This window comes from Salvelinus sp. IW2-2015, linkage group LG26, assembly GCF_002910315.2.
Source record: "Salvelinus sp. IW2-2015 linkage group LG26, ASM291031v2, whole genome shotgun sequence".
NCBI lineage: Eukaryota > Metazoa > Chordata > Actinopteri > Salmoniformes > Salmonidae > Salvelinus > Salvelinus sp. IW2-2015.
The window spans coordinates 6553275-6575543 of record NC_036866.1 but is presented as its reverse complement, the minus strand read 5'-3'; the positions used below and the strand labels follow the sequence as shown (position 1 = coordinate 6575543).

The following is a 22269-nucleotide window of genomic DNA, read 5'->3' as shown; positions in this document are numbered from 1 at the left end:
GAGATGATATGACCAGTCTTGTCTGTTAAACTACTGTGTGTGTATGTGTGTTATTGATCTACATCTTGAAGACTGCGTTGACACGCAACACCACAAGCCTATGTGTTACACATYAATTGGCTGTGTAGATCAACAAAACCTAGATGAATTGAGCAGCCGTGAACAACCGTATTAAAACACTGATGTACTGTGATTCATTTAGAGTTTATTTAACAGGATATTGATTTGGGATATTAAACGTTTTCATGACTTTGGTTCCCTTGGTAACCCTGCTGTGTCGCAAGTTAGTTTAGGGTCAAATTCCAAGTGTCGCTTACACAATTCTATATGTCCTTTACCATATTCTCCCTACTCTAAGCCATTCACAAGCACCCCATTTTTTTATTTTTATATCAGCCATAGATATGAACATTTAGTTAAAGTTTTATTTTTTTTATTTTTTATTTAACCTTTATTTAACTAGGCAAGTCAGTGAAGAAAATTCTTATTTACAATGACGGCCTACACCGGCCAAACCCAGACGACACTGGGCCAATTGTGTGCCGCCCTATGGGACTCCCAATCACAGCCAGATGTGATGAAGCCTGGATTCGAACCAGAGACTGCATTGACGCCTCTTACACTGAGATGCAGTGCCTTAGTGGCGCAGCGGTCTAAGTATGTAACTAGCATCTCAGAATAGGATGGCTGATCTAGGATCAGTTCCCCCCCAGATTTCCATTCAATCTTATTAATTTTGATCTAAAAGGTGAAACTGATGGTCAGTCAGCACTCATTCTGACACGTTGGCTACATACGGCCCTGGTCAACATGACAAAATCGTAATATGTAGGGGGTAAAAGTGACTAGGTAATCAGGATAAATAATAAACCGAGTAGCAGCAGCGTATGTGAAGCGTGTGACAGAACTGTGTGTGAGCGTATGTTATGTCTTCAGAAAGTATTCACACCCCTTTGACTTTTTCCACATTTTGTTGTGTTACAGCCTGAATTCTTTTAAATGGAGTAAATGTAGATGTTTTGTCACTGGCCTACACACAATACCCCGTAATGTCAGAGGAATTATTGTTGTAATTTATTTTTGTTTAAGTATTCAACCCCTTTGTTATGACAAGCCTAAATAAGTTCAGGAGTAAAAATGCTTAACAAGTCACATAATATATTGCATGGACTCACTCTGTGTGTAATAATATTGTTTAACATGATTTTTTTTTAATGACTACATCATCCCTGTACCCCACACATACAATTGTCGAGCGGTGAATTTCAAACACAGGTTTAACCACAAAGACCAGGGAGGTTTTCCATTGCCTTGCAAAGAAGGGCACCTATTGGTAGATGGGTAAAACATATTAAAAGTAGACATTGAATATCCCTTTGAGCATGGTGAAGTTATTAATTACACTTTGGATGGTGTATCAATACACCCAGTCACAACAAAGCTACAGGCGTCCTTCCTGACTCAGTTGCCGGAGCGGAAGGAAACCGCTCAGGAATTTCACCATGAGGACAATGATGACTTTAAACCAGTTACAGAGTTTAATGGCTGTGATAGGAGAACTGAGGATGGATTAACAACATTGTAGTTCCTCCACAATACTAACATAAATGACAGCTTGAAAAGAAGGAATTCTGTACAGAATACACATTTCAAAACATGCATCCTGTTTGCAACAAGGCACTAAAGTAATACTGCAAAAAATATGGCAGAGCAATTTTAAGTTTTGACTTAAATCTGCTGGAAAATCTAGAGCAAGACATGAAAATGGTTGTCTAGCAATGTTTGACAGAGCTGGAAGAATTTTGAAAAGAATGAGTTAATGTTGCACAATCCAGATGTGGAAAGCTCTTAGAGACTTACCCAGAAAGACTCACTGTTGTTATCGCTGCCAAAGGTTCTTCTACAAAGTATTGACTCAGGGGTGTGAATAGTTATGTAAATTTGATTTCTGTATTTAATTAATAATGCATTTCTAAAAACATGTTTTCATTTTGTCATTATGGGATATTGTGTGTAGATGAAATAATAATTTTAATACATTTTGAATGCAGGTATGAATACTTTCTGAAGGCACTGTATGTGTGTGTTGGAGTGTCAATGTAGTAGTGATGCACGGGTTGACTCCTAACCTGCAGTCCCCACGGTTATGCAACACTCACTACAGAGTCCCAAACTGCCTCTGAAAGAAACATCAGCACACAAACTGTTTGTCAGGAGCTTCATGAAATGGGTTTTCTTGGACGAGCAGCCGTACACAAGCCTAAGATCACCATGTGCAATGCCAAGCGTCGGCTGGAGCGGTGTAAAGCTGGCCGCCGTTGGACTCTGGAGCAGTGAAAACATTCTCTGGAGTGATGAATCACGCTTCACCATCTGGCAGTCTGACGGACAAATCTGGGTTTAGGCAGATGCCCGGAGAATGCTACCTGCCCCAATGCATAGTGCCAACTGTAAAGTTTGGTGGATGAGAAATAATGGTCTGGGGCTGTTTTTCATGATTCGGGCAAAGCCCCTTAGTTCCAGTGAGGGGAAATCTTAATGCTACAGCATACAATGACATTCTAGATGATTGTGGCAACAGTTTGGGGAAGGCCCTTTCCTGTTTCAGCATGACAATGCTCCCGTGCACAAAGCGAGGTCCATACAGAAATGGTTTGTCGAGATCAGTGTGGTAGAACTTGACTGGCCTGCACAGAGCCCTGACCTCAACCCCACTGAACCCCTTTGGGATTAATTGGAACGCCGACTGCGAGCCAGGCCTAATCGCCCAACGTCAGTGCTAGACCTCACTAATGCTCATGGCTGAATGGAAGCAAGTGCCCACAAAAAATACTCCAACACAGTGGAGAGCTTATTTCCCAGAAGAGTGGAGGCTGTTATAGTGCAAAGGCAGGACTAAATCCATATTAATGCCCGTGATTTTGAAAAATTCGACGAACAGGTGTCCACATACTTTTGATTCATGTATATTTGAAGGGTCTCCACATACTTTTGTATTTATATTTTATTATATTTTTATTTTTTATTTCACCTTTATTTAACCAGGTAGGCTAGTTGAGAACAAGTTCTCATTTACAACTGCGACCTGGCAGAGAATAAAGCAAAGCAGTTCGACACATACAACAAACAGAGGTCAATAATACAGAGAAAAAATCTATATACAGTGTGTGCAAATGTAAAGATAAGGGAGGTAAGGCAATAAATAGGCCATAGTGGCTAAGTAATTACACTATACCAATAAACACTGGAGTGATTGAGGTGCAGAAGAATGTGCAAGTAGAGATACTGGGGTGCAAAGGAGCACGATAAATAAATAAATACAGTATGGGGATGAGGTAGTGGGATGGGCTATATTACAGATGGGCTATGTACTGGTGCAGTGATCTGTGAGCTGCTCTGACAGCTGTGCTTAAAGCTAGTGAGGGAGATATGAGTCTCCAGCTTCAGTGATTTTGCAGGTTCGTTCCAGTCATTGGCAGCAGAGAACTGGAAGGAAAGGCGGCCGAAGGAGGAATTGGCTTTGGGGTGACTCGTGAGATATACCTGCTTGAGCTCATGCTACGGGTGGGTGCTGCTATGGTGACCAGGGAGCTGAGATAAGGCGGGGCTTTACTGCAGAGAGTAGGAGATGACCTGGAGCCAGTGGGTTTGGTGACGAGTATGAAGCGATGGCCAGCCAATCGAGAGCGTACAGGTCGCAATGGTGGGTAGTATATGGGGCTTTGGTGACAAAACGGATGGCACTGTGATAGACTGCATCCAATTTGCTGAGTAGAGTGTTGGAGGCTATTTTGTAAATGACATCGCCGAAGTCGAGGATCGGTAGGATGGTCAGTTTTACGAGGGTATGTTTGGCAGCATGAGTGAAGAATGCTTTGTTGCGATATAGGACGCCGATTCTAGATTTAATTTTGTTTGTAGATGCTTAGTGTGAGTCTGGAAGGAGAGTTTTACAGTCTAACCAGACACCATAGGTATTTGTAGAGTTGTCCACATATTCTAAGTCCGAACCGTCCAGAGTAGTGATGTTGGACAGGCGGGCAGGTGCAGGCAGCGATCGGTTGAAGAACATGCATTTAGTTTTACATGTATTTAAGAGTAATTGGAGGCCACGGAAGGAGAGTTGTATGGCATTGAAGCTCGTCTGGAGGGTTGTTAACACAGTGTCCAAAGAAGGGCCAGAAGTATACAGAATGGTGTCGTCTGCGTAGAGGTGGATCAGAGACTCACCAGCAGCAAGAGCGACATCATTGATGTATACAGAGAAGAGAGTAGGCCTGAGAATTGAACCCTGTGGCACCCCCATAGACTGCCAGAGGCCCGGACAACAGACCCTCCGATTTGACACACTGAACTCTATCAGAGAAGTAGTTGGTGAACCAGGCGAGGCAGTTATTTGAGAAACCAAGGCTGTTTAGTCTGCCGATAAGAATGTGGTAWTTGACAGAGTCGAAAGCCTTGGCCAGGATGATGAATACAGCTGCACAGTATTGTCTCTTATCGATGGTGGTTATGATATTGTTTAGGACCTTGAGCGTGGCTGAGGTGCACCCATGACCAGCTCTGAAACCAGATTGCGTAGTGGAGAATTTACGGTTGGATTCGAAATGGTCGGTAGTCTGTTTGTTAACTTGGCTTTCGAAGACCTTAGAAAGGCAGGGTAGGATGGATATAGGTCTGTAGCAGTTTGGGTCTAGAGTGTCTCCCCCTTTGAAGAGGAGGATGATCGCAGCAGCTTTCCAATCTTTGGGAATCTCAAACGATACAAAAGAGAGGTTGAACAGGTTAGTAATAGGGGATGCAACAATTGCAGTGGATCATTTAAGAATGAGAGGGTCCAGATTGTCTAGCCCGGCTGATTTGTAGGGGTCCAGATTTTGCAGCTCTTTCAGAACATCAGCTATCTGGATTTGGGTGAAGGAGAAATGAGGGAGGCTTGGGCGAGTTGCTGTGAGGGGTGCCGGGCAGTTGACCGGGGTAGGGGTAGCCAGGTGGAAAGCATGGCCAGCCGTAGAAAAATGCTTATTGAAATTCCCAATTATAGTGGATTTATCGGTGTTGACAGTGTTTCCTAGTCTCAGTGCAGTGAGCAGTTGGGAGGAGGTGCTCTTATTCTCCATGGACTTYGTAGTGTCCCAGAACTTTTTTGAGTTTGTGCTACAGGATGCAAATTTATGTTTGAAAAAGCTAGCCTTAGCTTTCCTAACTGCCTGTGTATATTGGTTCCTAACTTCCCTGAAAAGTTGCATATCACGGGGGCTATTCGATGATAATGCAATACCCCGTCCAGTTTGAATAGAAAGGCCTGCTTGCTGAAGTGTTTTAGGGAGCTTTTGACAGTGATGAGGGGTGGTCGTTTGACCGCAGACCCATTACGGATGCAGGCAATGAGGCAGTGATCGCTGAGATCTTGGTTGAAAACAGCAGAGGTGTATTTGGAGGGCAGGTTGGTTAGGATGATATCTATGAGGGTGCCCGTGTTTACGGATTTGGGGTTGTACCTGGTAGGTTCATTGATAATTTGTTTGAGATTTGAGGGCATCAAGCTTAGATTGTAGGATGGCCGGGGTGTTAACTTCTTTGGGATATGTGGGACGGTAGCGTTCCACCTAACCAACAGCCAGTGAAATTGCAGGGCGCCAAATTCAAAACAACAAATCTCATAATTAAAATTCCTCAATCATACAAGTATTATACACCATTTTAAAGATAGACTTCTCGTTAATCCAGCCACAGTGTCTGATTTCAAAAAGGATTTACGGCGAAAGCACACCTTGCGATTATGTTAAGTCAGTCACAGAAAAACACAGCCATTTTTCCAGCCAAAGAGAGGAGTAAAAAAAAAAAGAGAGAAAATTTATCACTAACCTTTGATGATCTTCATCAGATGATGCTCATAGGACTTCATGTTACACAATACATGTATGTTTTGTTCGGTAAAGTTCATATTTATATCCAAAAATCTGAGTTTAGGCGGGACGCTACTGTCTCACTTGTCCAAAAGCCAGAGAAAATGCAGAGGGACAAATTCAAATAAATTACTATAAAAATCAAACTTTCATTAAATCACACATGAAAGATATCAAATTAAAGCTACACTGGTTGTGAATCCAGCCAACGTGTCAGAATTCAAGTAGGCTTTTCGGCGAAAGCAAACGATGCTACTATCTGAGGATAGCACCATAGTAAACAAAGAGAGAAGCATATTTCAACCCTGCAGGCGCGACACAAAATGCAGAAATAAAAAATATCATTCATGCCTTACCTTTGACGAGCTTCTGTTGTTGGCACTCCAATATGTCCCATAAACATCACAAATGGTCCCTTTGTTCGATTTAATTCCATCTATATATGTCCAAAATGTCCATTTTATTTGGCGCATTTGATCCAGAAAAACACCGGTTCCTACTTGCTCAACTTGACTACAAAATATCTCGAAGGTTACCTGTAAACWTTGCCAAAACATTTCAAACTACTTTTGTAATACAACTATAGGTATTTTTTAACATAAATAATCGATCAAATTGAAGACAGGACGATCTGTGTTCAATACAGGATTAAAACAAACTGTAGCTAGCGTTCTGGTCACGCGCCTCTAACAAACAGTACACTTCACTCGACCCTCGTTCTAAACAGGGCTACTTCTTCATTACACAAAGGAAAAACCCTCAACCAATTTCTAAAGACTGTTGACATCCAGTGGAAGCGGTAGGAACTGCAAGAAGGTTCCTTAGAATTCTGGATTCCCAATGAAAACTCATTGAAGAGAGTGACCTCAAAAACAAAAAATAATCTGAATGGTTTGTCCCCGGGGTTTCGCCTGCTAAATAAGTTCTGTTATACTCACAGACATGATTCAAACAGTTTTAGGAACGTCAGAGTGTTTTCTATCCAAATCTACTAATAATATGCATATMTTATCTTCTGGGGATGAGTAGCTAGCAGTTGAATTTGGGTATGCTTTTCATCCAAACGTGAAAATGCTTCCCCCTATCTTAGAGAAGTTAAGCATGTCCCAGTTTAGGTCACCTAGCAGCACGAGCTCTGAAGATAGATGGGAGTCAATCAATTCACATATGGTGTCCAGGGCAGAAGGTGGTCTATAGCAAGCGGCAACAGTGAGAGACTTGTTTCTGGAAAGGTGAAGTTTTAAAAGTAGAAGCTCGAATTGTTTGGGTACAGACCTGGATAGTAAGACAGAACTCTGCAGGCTATCTCTGCAGTAGATTGCAACTCCGCCCCCTTTGGCAGTTCTATCTTGGTGGAAAATGTTATAGTTAGGGATGGACATTTCAGGGTTTTTGGTGGCCTTCCTAAGCCAGGATTAAGACACGGCTAGGACATCCGGGTGGGCAGTGTGCTAAAGCAGTGAATAAAACAATCTTATCTTGATTATTTATATATTTTTTTACAATTTACTCTAAGCTTTGTTGCACAATTAAAGGTCAACACACCACATTTCAAACAGTCACGAATAATCTAATGAATTCATGGCTTATAAAATTCATACTTGGTGTAAATGCAAGTCTTTCACAACTATAAGACTGACTAATAATTTAATTATTTTCATCAAAATAGTTGAACCTGGATTTGTTGTTGTTGCAATAGTCACTAATCTGGCTTTCAAGTCAGTCTATGAAAATGCCCTCTGTTACAAATTGAACCAAAACCATGAACATTACAGATAATTAGACTATCCCTCTGCATATTTGCATAYCAAGCCTGTCTCAAAATACAACACTGCCCCTTTAAGACATAAGATTTTTACAGGACTGGCTTTTCAAAGACACCTTGAAATGTAGCCTACACGTTTTGTGCTCTTGTAGGAAGCAGTAACCCCCCATTTGCTGACCTATACTTATCTATAACTGGGCTGGTAACTCGCTAACTAGCAAATAATATCAACAAATATGCACACGTGCGGCTCTGTCCCCTGATTTTGAAAAGCGTATTCACTCGTGGCTGATTGAAAGACTGCTTGTGGGCTACCGCCACCAATATTATTCTACTGCGTTGCGCTCTGGCTCTGCCTTCATAAAAATCACAGGCAAAGTTAGATTTGTTTTGGTTTGTTGCATTGAGAATGGGCGGATATAATGTTAATTCGATCACAGAAAAAACATTGATCTACAGTGCATTCGGAAAGTATTCAGACCGCTGCCCTTTTTCCACATTTTGTTACGTTACAGCAATATTCTAAAACGTATTAAATAAAAAATACTCAATCTACACACAMTACCCTATAATGACAAAGCAAAAACGGTTTTTAGAAAAAAATTCAAAACAGAAATACCTTATTTACAAACAGTACCAGTCAAAAGTTTTAGAACACCTATCATTCCAAGGGTTTTTCTTTATTTTTACTATTTTCTACATTTTTTTAGAATAATAATGAGGACATCAAAACTATGAAATAACACATGGAATCATGTAGTACTACATGACTCATATGTGTTTCGTTTGTATCTTCTATTATTCTACAATGTAGAAAATAGTAAAAATAAAGAAAACCCTGGAATGAGTAGATGTTTCTAAAAACTTTTGGTAGCTGCAATCACACACACACACACACACAACACACACACACACACACCACACACACACACACACCCCACAGCACACACACACACACAGATTGTAATATTGAGACAAACCTGCAAGTTGGCCTTCTTCTTTACCTACAACTAATGATCATGCACTCCCCTCTACGCCCACCTGGTGGCAGTCTAACACAGCTGCACTCAGTCACCATAGACTCCATAATCTGCCTTTCTATTCTGATCACTTAGACAAGCTTTTGGCCAGAGGGAGGTTGAGGTGCAGATTTTGTACATGGTGCGTCATACAGAGGTCTCTGAGGGGTTAAGCGTTCTCTAAACTGGAGTAAATAATTGTTGTAATAACAAATGCAATTAAAGCTCTGGCTCTCTAATGCGGACAGAGGGAGAGATTTAGCTCTTCTCTCTTTGCCTTGTTTTCTGATGATTTCATTTGAAATGGGGAAAGAGCACTACAAAGACAACTACAAAGTCCTCGTCATTTGATTTCTCAAAGATGGTCTGATGAATTACCTTTCATGTTTGGGATATTAGCCCAGTTAAGTGTGTGTGTGTGTGTGTAATGAGGACTTTGACCAGAGTACCAAGCATTTAGATCCTTAAACTGTAATTTCTCCTTCTCTCTTCTTTAGTCCCCTTCATYCACTTCATTTTCTCTTTCTCTTTCCCTCCATTCAGGTATGCCATCCCACCTGAGCACGGGAAAAGGCTGGAGAGGCTGGCTCAAGGTAAGACTACTCCAGATCCTCATGCACACTTAGGCTGACCATGTTTTACGATATACCGTCACAGAACGGTTTCAGTTTTTACTTTACATTCTATAATGGTATTTTAGTGTTTGGTTTGCTAAATGTGATACGCGACTCTGCCGTGTGTAGAGTCCGTTTATTTAGTTTATCTCTATTTCCATGCCGCTTTTCACACAGACCGAGGCCTGCCCCACTGTCACTCAAGCAGCACAGTTTTTGTTGCTCGGCCATGATACAACTTGCGTTCAGTCTGCATGGTCAATGCAGCACATGCTGATTTCCACTTTGCTTCTTAATATAAATCCACAACCGTTCTATAATTATGCTATTAGTTTGTATCTTACTGTCTGCAAACAGCTAGTTTGTATTTTCTAAGCAAGTTGTGGCTAAAATAAATAGTTTTAGCTGCTAATTAGCTAATGCTAATAGCTATGTTGTCTCTGAATCAGCACAAACGTAGCTAGCTAATGCAGCCTGATACCAGTGATGGTGTGGACCTAAATCAGCCTGTTTGTGCAACAGTGTCTTCTAAATCAAAGAGGAATAGGTGAAGCATGAATATGTTAGCTGCATGTAATAGCTAAGAGAACATTCAATGTAGGCAAAGGTTATAGGGTCCCCTAGAAAAYGCTGACCAACCCTTTGGTTCCAAACCTGTCACAATAGCTCCTGCCTGGCTTTTTCTTTCGTTGTCATGTCAAACAACACTGTGTTCAAAGTGCCCACTATCATATACTATTAATAATCATTCTACATCCATGATTCCAACAATTCACCCAAGTTTAAAGCTTAGATTTTTTTTGCCCATATCGTGCAGCTCTGTGGCAGTGTGGAAATGATCTCAAATGAGTGCAGGGAATGCAGAAATTKATATTTTTGGTTGAAGTTTGATTGAACAGTATAAAACAATCAGAATGGAGAAAGCCYCATTTGAAATCGCTTAGAAAAATCACTTAGGAGAGAGAACTTCATCTCAAACTCAAAGGACAAAATGAAGCTTAGTTAATATTGCCCCGGGGAGAGTTTCACACTGCCAGCTGCATTTTAATGGGGATTAATACACGGGCTCCGCCAGCACATTATTCACCTTTATCAGCTCACGCAGCAGCCGCCAGAGAAAGAGCCTCTGAGACCAACAGGCTCTGAAACAATGCAATGAAAATGAAGTTTGAAATGGGCCTCGATTATACTGTCAGTTACATTAAAGTTTAACTGGGCAAACGGTCTCCCATTCTTTGAGGCATGGCACAGACGGCTCGTCAGAGGTGTGAGAGAGCGAGAGACAGAGAAACAGATCTCTTTCCCTCTTTTCTAGTAAGTTGAAGGCCTCAGACACTAATGATATACGAGAGACGCTAGTTTGTTTTTGAAGAGGAGGCTCTGGTCTTTGAGGCTCTGGCCGTGAAATGAATTGTATTCCTCTGAAGAGGGGCGATAAAGAAAGAGGTGAGGGTTTTGCACATGATTGAGATTAGTTTTTGTTTAGGCGACAGCCACCTCTCGCCCTGAGAAGTCTGTAGAAAAGGCGACAAATGGGCCGTAGAAGTCAAAAAAAAAAAAAAGACAAAGAAAGATGAAATGGTGTGATGCAGAAAATAACCGCCCACTCGCATGCTTTCACAAGTTCGAAAAAAGAAAATGGTGTCATGACACAGCTGCCACAAGCTCTCAAGTACTTTATATGATATCACCATGCGCCATTTGACGCTGGTCGGCGGAGGTATGTTCCTATGTGTCAACAAAAGTTTCTCACTCTTCAGTTTGGCTTGTCGTGCAGCCTGGCCCGGTGACCCGTTGGCGGTGACCCGGGGTCCGGCACGAAGGGAGAGATTGTGGAACCAAGGAAATTATGATAATTAAAGGCTTTCTGGGCGTGCACTGCATGTTGTTCAGAGCGCTGTGACCCCAAATTTTCCGTCTGACAGAGGGGAGAGCTCTTTACTGATAACCCCCAACCACCTATTATATCTCCCCTTTGGATGGAGAGCGTAAGCCTGTACTGCAATGTCTCTGTCTGTAAGAAGCCAAACCTCCCTCCTGTGGCTTATTCACTCCCCGGGAGTGGGGTTATGTAGTCGTTTTAAGCAGGAAGCCGATGACAAAATTATAGTGTATTGTTTGAGGTTTTAAATGTTACAATTTCCCTTGGGAAACATGCCACATTTCACATGCAGAACACGTTTCACTAGTATGGATGCCACAACAGGTGGATTCAGGCAACGGGAGGCAATTTAGTAATGTGGTGTTTTTGTGTGTTGTTCCCCCCCACCTGCAGGTTTCTTCCCAGGCAGTTCCCAGGGCTGTGACGCCTTTCTCCGCCACAAGATGACTCTCATCTCCCCGTCCATACTGAAGAAGTACAGCATCCCCTTCGACAGGGTAGGTAGTAGAACGAGCAGTGGCAGGAAGACCGGGGTGGTGGCTGAGGTCTGGGGGGGACTGAGGTCTGGGGGGGACTGAGGTCTGGAGAAAGCCTGTGTCCGTTTTTATAAAGCATCTCAGTATTACGGGTGTGAACGTTAAAACTTTTAAATGAAATTGGGATCCTTAACGTTAAGAATGTTTTATATTTTTTAATTTTTGGGGTAGATGCGGAAAGGAAACCTCATAGTGGGTTAAGTTGGACAACAACTAAGAACATTCAAGCGTGAAGCTCAACTTATCAGTTGTTTGGGTGCCCTGGCTACCACGCTGTGAACAGCATGGCGCAAACTCATGCAGTGTTTCATCTTGCTCATCTCAATATCCTAGCCTATTTTTTGATGATGTGCTCAGCTTTACTGAAGTTGCGAGACATTACAAGCCAAAACATTGCGAGATCCAGCTTTTGATTGTCGATAAATAGGCCTAGTGCACGGTTCTGACTGTCTGTCTGGTGGCTGACCTCTCTATACTGATAAATAGGCCTAGTGCACGGTTCTGACTGTCTGCCTGGTGGCTGACCTGTCTATACTGATAAATAGACCCTAGTGCACGAGTTTTTTTTTGTTTTTTTGTCTGATGACTGTCTGGTGGCTGACCTGTCTATACTGATAAATAGGCCTAGTGCACGGTTCTGACTGTCTGCCTTGGTGGCTGACCTGTCTATATCTGATAAATAGGCCTAGTGCAGGTTTCTGACTGTCTGCCTGGTGGCTGACCTGTCTATACTGATAAATAGGCCTAGTGCACGGTTCTGACTGTCTGCCTGGTGGCTGACCTGTCTATACTGATAAATAGGCCTAGTGCACGACCAATCAATTATTTGGTAGTCGACTCTACCCACCAGGTCATAATCGTTAACAGTTGGAAAAATGGCAGGGAAAGGCAGGCGACAGCAGCGAAGTCCTGCATGGCAATACTTTGAGAAGTTGAATGGGAATTAAATGGGAATTCATATGCAATTTAATGAATTTGTCTTATAGTTTTAAAGAAGAATCAAGAAATGGCAGTTTAAACGTTAAGAACAATTGTCAATTTGTCACATCCCTACTCAGAATAGAGGTGCTGATCTAGGATCAGGTGGCGATCAGCACCCCAGTATTCATTTCGTCGACAATAACTGATGAAAAATATTAGTCAACAACCCATTTTTCCTGACACAAGTGAATGACAATAATGAGACGAGATGTCCTGAAGGAAAAAAACGATGAATAACAAATGAGTTTTCATTTTCGACAAATGTGATGAGAATTCCATGTGATATTAATGAACATCAAATTTAACATGAAGCTTCTTCTCAAATGTTTTATCCAATCATAAGCATGCATGCCTTTGCAGAATATTTAATTGGCGGAATTAACGTCTTTCAGTTGTGCTTTCTGATCTTTCCGATCTTTTCATTTTTGCCATGGAAAAAAATCACTATTTTATATCACATCCCTATCCCCCCCATCCTAAGGTTGTGATGGGGAGAAAATCGCTTCATGTCTAAATTGTTTAACATGTAGCCTATATGGTAAATCATGGCTGCCATTGGTTACAATCTGCCACAATAGCAATGTGTCAACTATACTGTATGAGTGGATAGTCTGGTTCAAATAGGTCTATCTTAATGTGCACATGAAAATGAACTGACTAATATTTGACTAAAATGACTGCGACTAAAAATAGACAAAAATTGTCCAGAGTTTTAGTCGAGTGATAATAGCTAAAACTAAGGATGAAATGACTAAAATGTGACTAAGACTAAAAGGTATTTTAGTCATAAAGACTAAAATGGATGCCAAATTGAACACTGCAGCACCCTACTCTGAGACGCTTGGCACATACAGCCCTAGGGCTCTGAAGTTTTAATAGCAACACTGTTCCGTGAGGGATTATATATATGGAAATAAAGGAAGTAACCTCATCCTTTTGATTAATGTCATACATGCACATTTAACCAATAACAGACCTCTAACACTTCTCATTTTAACCATCTATATTTGACGGATATTTCCGGTAATGCAATTCAACTCATTTGTCATCACATTACCACTGGCAGCCTGTTAACAGCTCTCAGAAAGGAGCCACTTGACCACCAACGGCAGTTTTAGTAATAACCCTTCTGAATGGAACCCTTTGCTGAAGCACAATTGAAATCCTTCAACCGGTGAAAGGAGACGATAGCCCTGTGCTGCATATGGCTGCTTCCTAAATGGAACACTATTCCCTATAAAAGTGCACTACTTTTGACCAGGGCTCATAGGGGACACACCCTTGTGACTCTAGCTGACTCTAGCACCGACCGCTGATAGAAATGAACGGGGTGAATGACAGCCTGCCTTCGCTGACTGAAGTGGAGGCTAATGGCACTTTTAGATGATGGAGTCTGGGTCAGTAGACATGCTGAAGTTGTTGTGAGTGTGGCTGCTCTCCAACCAACCTCTGGGACTGATGACAGGGGAGCAGTGAATGGAGGGGGGGGATGATGACGTGAACACGCAGCGAAAACGGACAGACACGCAGCACGAGCGAGCAGACGACACACAGTATTGAAAGGTTGATAATGAGATTGATGGCGTCTTTACTTAAAGACCATAGCTTCACTTCACAGTAAATTATGATTGGGATTGAGTCTTAGTTACATTGATCTAGCAGTTACTGGCCCAACGCTCTAACCACTAGGCTACCTACCGACCCACCTCTCTTAGAGAGGTGAGGTGACTTGATGAAGAGGGTCTTCAGATCAAGGGCCCAACACGTACAGCGTATTTGAAGTTCAGCTGTAGAAATCTAGTGACTTAATAATTCTGTCAGGGATTGCCAATGAACCTCACGTAATAGACGTAGACATTTTAATGTTGGGGCAGCCACAGAAAACTAGGAGTGTCAAAATAAAAACGGCCAAATAATTTGTCAGGCTTAATATCCAAGAGATGCAGACAATTCCGGTGAACTGTCTTCACCCTCCCGAGCTCTCAGTAAATGATGGCCCTAGTTCTGCCTTGGAACGAAATGCAATCAAATGAATCTTAATTTGCACGGACTGGCTAATTTCTTGTGCCATGCTTGCTGGCTTGTCTAATTACGCATGTATCGCCGGGACTGGTTCTCTAGGAGAAGTAGCCACCAGACAACTCAAGTGAGGGAAAGATGGATGGAGGAAGGAAGGATGAGTTTAAAAAAAGCAAATCACCCTTCCCATCAGTGCTTAATGATTGTGGATATTAAGAGCTAGCATCTGTTTTTGTTCCCATGGCTGGGTTTCAGGGGTTGCGAAGACCCTGTTTTTGCCAAATCCTTCCATCCGAGGCAGAGTTTCATTGCCTTAAATGTAAATTACTTCATCATTTTGGCATAGTTTTGCTCATCTCTGCCCATCAAAAGCCGGTTTAATAACAAAAATGTTTGCTTATGCAATATAGATACAACATTTAATGAGGTTTGCTTACTGCTTGTACTGCACTGGTTCTGTTGACCATTAATACTCAGTCAGTTAATGTACATTTTAATGATGTTTGACTCTACTTTTTATGCAACTGTTTACTGTATTCAGGGTCAGTCATCCAAACCCGAAACAGAATATTTAGATATTGATCAGTAAGTAACGTGTAGATTATATGACTGCATCCTGTTGATTTGATACTCTGTCACAACATCACAGAGGAACATTTAACCTTTGAACTCTTGCTATCTCCAGATCACTCAGGAAGAAGGCGAGTTTATGGTCACCTTTCCTTATGGCTACCACGCCGGTTTCAACCACGGCTTCAACTGCGCCGAGTCCACCAATTTTGCCACCCTGCGCTGGATTGACTACGGCAAGATGGCAACACAGGTGGGTCAATGCACACTAAACCATATGGAAACCCAAGTGCCCCCTACCAACACACAGCACTATAGCGAAGATTAAACCCAGTGGTCACACATGCTACCCATATCCTCTTACACAACCATGCAACTCATTCTTTGAATACCAGTTCCACAGTTTGCTTAAACAAACTGTTTTAGGCCTGGAGGAAGAAGTCATTGGGGTTCCGTGTTGTGTGTTAACCTGTGTCTTTTTAAGCTGTCTCACGTCGCCTGTTTCTCCCTCTCGTCTGTGTTCCGCTTCATTTTCTTTTCATGTCTTTATCTCCTGTCCCGGAGGGCAAACTGCTGTGAATAGTTTTTGGACCAGGCCTTTCACCTGTAAGGGACACACAAAGAAACACACATGTGCACACACCCTGTCTCTGCTTGGCTGCATGTCAGATTTATGAGTTTGTGAGTTCAGTGTGCTGCTCTCAGGGCCACTGGAAGCCCCTCTCTATTTCCCACAGTCTCTGATGCATTTAAAGGAAAACGTCACCCAAAAACGATTTAGTCCATTGTTGACATAATCCCAAAAATGTTTTGCCTGTCAGCAATCAAGTTTTCAAGATATGGAACTTTCAAAATACAGAAATACAGCTGGTATGATGGTGTTTTTCGTTTAACCCGCTCGCCCCCTGCCCCTCTCAAGTCTGAACACAATCCACTGGCCAGGGAGCTCCCCCTCAAGAGTTCTATCTGAATCKCAGAGATTCATTGGTTGGTTTTGCCGCTTGCCCTCCATTTTGTGTCAGCACATTGACAGGCGGCTCCTGAAAGTGCCAGACAATGGGAAATAAAGAAAGAACAGCTTGGGAACCTCCCTCTTTCTGCCAAGCCCTATTCACTTCCTCTTGATGCCACAGGGAAAGATGGTCCTTTGAGCTGGATCTGTCACTTTGGGCTGTGTGGCTTGTTGCTAGTCTCCTGTCTACTAGAGCTCAGAGGTTCTATTAGCTGACACATCTGTCTGCTGACGCCTACTAATTACGGATGTGGTCTCCTTGTTTTCAATTGTTCCCCTGCAGTCTCTTACATGCTGACCACACCGTTCGCATCGCGTGTGCGAGCGTTGCAAAATAAATGTACACGATATTCATTCATTGCACCCACAATGCTCGCCAACGAGCGTCTGCGTTGCCAAGCACTAAAAAAGAAGTCAGTTCTATTTGTGACGCTGAACGCGGTGCATGTCCTGCCTCTCCCATCTCCTCATTGGTTTATTGAAGCAGATACCCACGTGCCATCTCCTCATTGGTTATACCCACGTGGGTGATTGAAAGATGAACTGAGGTCAGTCGGTTGTGGTAATACACCTTATTATGGAAGTTAGATGCTAATCAGCATATAAAGTCCAAAGAGGGAAAAAGCCTGGAAGGAGGAGAGATGACTAGAATTGATTCGGTTGACCGTTTTATGTGTAGATTAATTGGTGGAGTAGAGGACCTTGTGCATTTCAGGTAAAATACCAACTTATTGTTTATATCCCAGGACAAATTAGCTAGCAACAGTAAGYTAGCTAAATAGGACAAATTAGCTAGCAACTGCAAGCAAGCTAGCTAAATTGCCATAAATGTTTAATGCTTTTCAACCTGTGAAATACTTTCAAGTATTTTTACTTAAGTTGTTTTTTTGAGTATCTGTACTTTACTATTTATATTTGACAACTTTTACTTCACTACATTCCTAAAGAAAATGATGTACTTTTTTACTCCATACATTTTCCCTGACACCCAAAATACTTACATGTTGAATGCTTAGCAGAACAGGAAAATTGTCTAATTCCCACACTTATCAAGAGAACATCCCTGGTCATCGCTACTGCTTCTGATCTGACGGACTCACTAAATACAGTGGCAAGAAAAAATATGTGAACCCTTTGGAATTACCTGTATTTCTGCATAAATTGGTCATCAAATTTGATCTGATCTTCATCTAAGTCACAACAATAGACAAACACAGTCTGCTTAAACTAATAACACACAAACAATTATACGTTTTTATGTCTTTATTGAACACACCGTGTAAACATTCACAGTGCAGGGTGGGAAAAGTATGTGAACCCTTGGATTTAATAACTGGTTGATGCTCCTTCGGCAGCAATAACCTCAACCAAACATTTTCTGTAGTTGCGGATCATACCTGCACAATGGTCAGGAGGAATTTTGGACCATTCCTCTTTACAAAACTGTTTCAGTTCAGCAATATTCTTGGGATGTCTGGTGTGAACCACTCTCCAAGTCATGCCACAGCATTTTAAATCGRGTTGAGGTCGGGACTCTGACTGGGCCACTCCAGAAGGCGTATTTTCTTCTGTTGAAGCCAATCTGTTGTTGATTTATTTCTGTAGTTTTGGGTCGTTGTCCTGTTGCATCACCCAACTTCTGCTGACCTTCAATTGGTGGACAGATAGCCTAACATTCTCCTGCAAAATGTCTTGATAAACTTGGGAATTCATTTTTCCCRTCGATAATGGCAAGCTGTCCAGGCCCTGAGGCAGCAAAGCAGCTCCAAACCRTGATGCTCCCTTCCCCATACTTTACAGTTGGGATGMGGTTTTGATGTTGGTGTGCTGTGCCTTTTTTTCTCCACACATAGTGTTGTGTGTTCCTTCCAAACAACTCCACTTTAGTTTCATCTGTCCACATAATATTTTGCCAGTAGCGCTGTGGAACATCCAKATGCTCTTTTGTGAAATTCAGATGTGCAGCAATGTTTTTTTTGGACAGCRGTGGCTTCATCCGTGGTGTCCTCCCATGTTGGCATGTTCCAGAGATTTCTGTAATTCTTTAGCTGACACTCTAGGATTCTTCTTAACCTCATTGAGAATTCTGCTCTGTGCTCTTGCAGTCATCTTTGCAGGACGGCCACTCATAGGTAGAGTAGCAACAGTGCTGAACTTTCTCCATTTTATAGACAATTTRTCTACATCAAGGCTTTTACAGATACTTTTGAAACCCTTTCCAGCTTTATGCAAGTCAACAATTCTTMATCTTGGGTCTTCTGAGATCTCTTTTGTTCGAGGCATGGTTCAAATCAGGCAATGCTTCTTGTGAATAGAAAACTCAAATTTTGTGAGTTTTTTTTTTAAAGGGCAGGACAGCTCTAACCAACATCTCCAATCGCGKCTCAATGATTGTACTCCAGGTTAGCTGACCCCTGACTCCAATTCGCTTTTGGAGACGTCATTAGCCTAGGGGTTCACAYACTTTTCCCMATCTACACTGTGAATGTTTAAATKATGTATTCAATATAGACAAGAAAAATACAATAAAGTGTGTGTTATTAGTTTAAGCAGACTGTGTTTGTCTGTTGTTGTGACTTAGATGAAGACCAGATCTAATTTTATGACCAAATGTTTTGCAGAAATCCAGATAATTCCAAAGGGTTCACAAWTTTTTTTCTTGCCACTGTACATGCTTCATTTGTAAAGGATGTCAAAGTGTCAGAGAGTGCCCCTGGCCCTCTGTAAAAAATAAAATGATGAGGTCTAGTTTGCTTAATGTAAGGAATTTGAAATTATTTATACTTTTACATTTGATACTTAAGTATATTTCAAACCAAATACTTTTAGACTTTTACTCAAGTAGAATTTTAATAGGTGACTTTCACTTTTACTTGAGTAATTATTTTTACTTTTACTCAAGTATGACAATTGGGTACTTTTTCCACCACTGGTAGTAGTACAATGCTGTTGTAATAGTAGTACAATGCTGTAGTAGTACAAAGCTCTAGTAGTAGTACAATGCTCTAGTAGTAGTTGTACTACAGTGCTCTAGTAGTAGTAGTAGTAGTACAATGCTCTAGTAGTAGTTGTACAATGCTGCAGTAGTAGCAGTAGTATGCTGTAGCAGTAGTACAATGCTGCTGTAGCAGTAGTACAATGCTGCTGTAGTAGTATTAGTAGCAGAAGTACAATGCTGCTCTAGTAGTATTAGTAGCAGAAGTACAATGCTGCTGTAGTAGTATCAGTAGTAGCAGTAGTATGCTGTAGCAGTAGTATGCTGTAGTAGTAGTACAATGCTGCTGTAGTAGTATGCTGTAGTAGTAGTACAATGCTGCTGTAGTAGTATTAGTAGCAGACATACAATGCTGCTGTAGTAGTATCAGTAGTAGCAGTAGTATGCTGTAGCAGTAGTACAATGCTGCTGTAGTAGTATCAGGAGTAGTAGTACAATGCTGCTGTAGTAGTATCAGTAGTAGTAGTACAATGCTGCTGTAGTAGTACAATGTAGTAGTACAATGCTATGAAGTGTAATGTGCCTAACTGCTTTTCATCATATCTGAACATTGTTCCACTCTTACCTCCCTGACTAGCACACAGGAATATGTCATCTAGATAGGTCATTGTTTCTCAACTCCACTCCTTGAGTGAACACATTTTTATCGTAGCCTTCGACAAGCACATCTGATTCAACTTCTCAACTTATCATAAAGCCCTTGATGAGTTGAATTGTATATGTTTGTCTGGGGCTACAACAAAAATGTGTGCTATTGGAGATACTCGAAGACCGGAGTTGAGAAACACTGATCTAGGCTATACTTCAGGTGAGAAAGTACATTACAGTTCACAGTTCAGTATGGGCCAAAACATTGGGTGTTGTGAGAGAATTTTCATCACACTGAATAGAAGATTCCATTCCATCTGGCTGTTGGTGACTCAGAACTGGACACACCACACAGCCACAGACCCAATTCTCTTCCTTTTCATCTATCAAAGTGAATTGCAGATGATTCACTCGCCGAGTAGTGATATTTGTTTGTGTACGCTTGTTTGTTTGGGTTAGAGCTGATGGGCTTTGATGAGGAGTTCTGAAGATGATGAAGGCTACGGTATTATTATTGTGTGTGTGTGCATTCCACGAGTGTGTGGGCGCTACAGGCAATCTTCCCTCATGCACGGCTCCCCCTGGGATTGCCTCGCAGAATAAATATCAGCCCATGCAGAGAAGCACGAGATTGAACGTTCTAGATATTCCCACTTTAGTTAACACTATCAACGTTTCCCTTTACTGTGGGACTTGTGATCGAATCAACGCAATTAGCTACTTTCAATGCAACCTACCGAAACTAAATTAACTATGCAAGAGAGTTTGTTGTAGGCAGAACGCATCGGAGTACGATTCTATTGCGTTGACAGGCACCACTCAGGCCTGTACTCTACACAGACCGGTGCGCCTTAACCAATCAGAGCTTCGGTAGGCCAATTAAAGCAATAAGGCCTGAGGGGGTATGGTGTATGGCCAATATGCTAAGGGCTGTTTTTACGCAAGGCAGAGTGCCTGGATACATCCCTTAGCCGTGGTATATTGGCCAGATACCACAAACCCCCGAGGTGCCTTACTGCTATTATATTAAACTGGTTACCACCGTTAAATTAGAGCAGTAAAAATAAATGTTTTATCATACCCGTGGTATAACAGTCTGATATACCACGGCTGTCAGCCAATAAGCATTCAGGGCTCAAACCACCCAGTTTATATAATCACTAATAGACCATTGCCTTATATGGATCTGCGCCATTCACTTTACAGCGTGAGTAGATGAGCTTGTTTGACGATCCAAAGCGAGAGCTGCATGTAGCGACGGTGTGTACATTTTGTTCAAATCCTTTGCTAGTTAGTGAGTTATTAGCCCAGTTTGATAGATCACTAGTAGTCAGCAATAGGGGAGTGGTTTGCTTCCTACAAGAGCCACAAAATGTGTGATTTTCTAACATCTTTTAAAAGACAGTCCATGGTGAAGAGTTTTGTTGTCATTAAAAAGGGCAGTGTTTTATTTTTGAGACAGACTTGAATAAGCTAAATAGCCAATAGGCAGCAGGTAGCATAATTGTCTGGAACTTCTGTAAGTAAATGGTAGAGATTAATAATGCATTTTTATTGTTGTAAAGGGGTTTCTTGCATCATAAACAACAAACATGTTCAGTCACCTCCCTGTCTGAAGGACAAGTAGATATAAAACAGGATAATGTCCAAGCCCTGCATGTTTTTTCTCATGGAATGTAGCCCAACATTGAACACCACACATTGGCTGTTACTGCAGGCTGAATGATAGAACAGCTATTCCATGTTTAAAATGTATGGGTACATTTTCTCCATTGTTTTGATGTATGGAGAACCACTCTGGTAGGCCTACATTATGATAAATAGCCACAGTAGGCTAATTGACCACTGTTTGAAAAACTAACTTAAGCGGGTACAGCCTCATGTTCACAGTAAATACTCGCCAGAGAAGTTGCACAGAATTTTCACAACATTCAAGTTGCGCTCAGCAGACCTGCAATTTTGCTAAGTGATGATGAAACCATTTTGAGGAACATTGGCTACAGGCCTAGAGTAGGCTTTTAAACAAAGGTATTGTCAATTCACTTCTCATTGTGTGCGGTAATAACGACATCTGCTATGTTAATGTATGGTGGCTGTGGCCCTCACTGGAAAAAATGAGCCTCATGATAGGCAGGATGGAGATGAAAGATGACTAGCCAACCACTTGAAAGCCCCTTATTGCAGAGGGCTGTCCTCTCCAGAGATGTTTCGATCTTGTTTTCTATACAGTCCCTAGGCTATCTTGTTCTGTAACCACTTGCCAACCTCATAAAGAAAGAACTCTCATGATGATACTTGTGTCCCGGACCAGGCCTAGTGTTAGGTCTTTGGCCTGTCTGCTGTTCGGTGTTATTGTCACTGTGGAAGGGTGACCAAACC

At 41.8% G+C, this 22269-nt stretch overlaps 1 pseudogene; it reads left to right on the top strand.

Moving 5' to 3' along the window:
* LOC111952686 (lysine-specific demethylase 4B-like) overlaps positions 1-22269 on the top strand; it is a 78899-nt pseudogene that overhangs the window by 15046 nt on the left and 41584 nt on the right.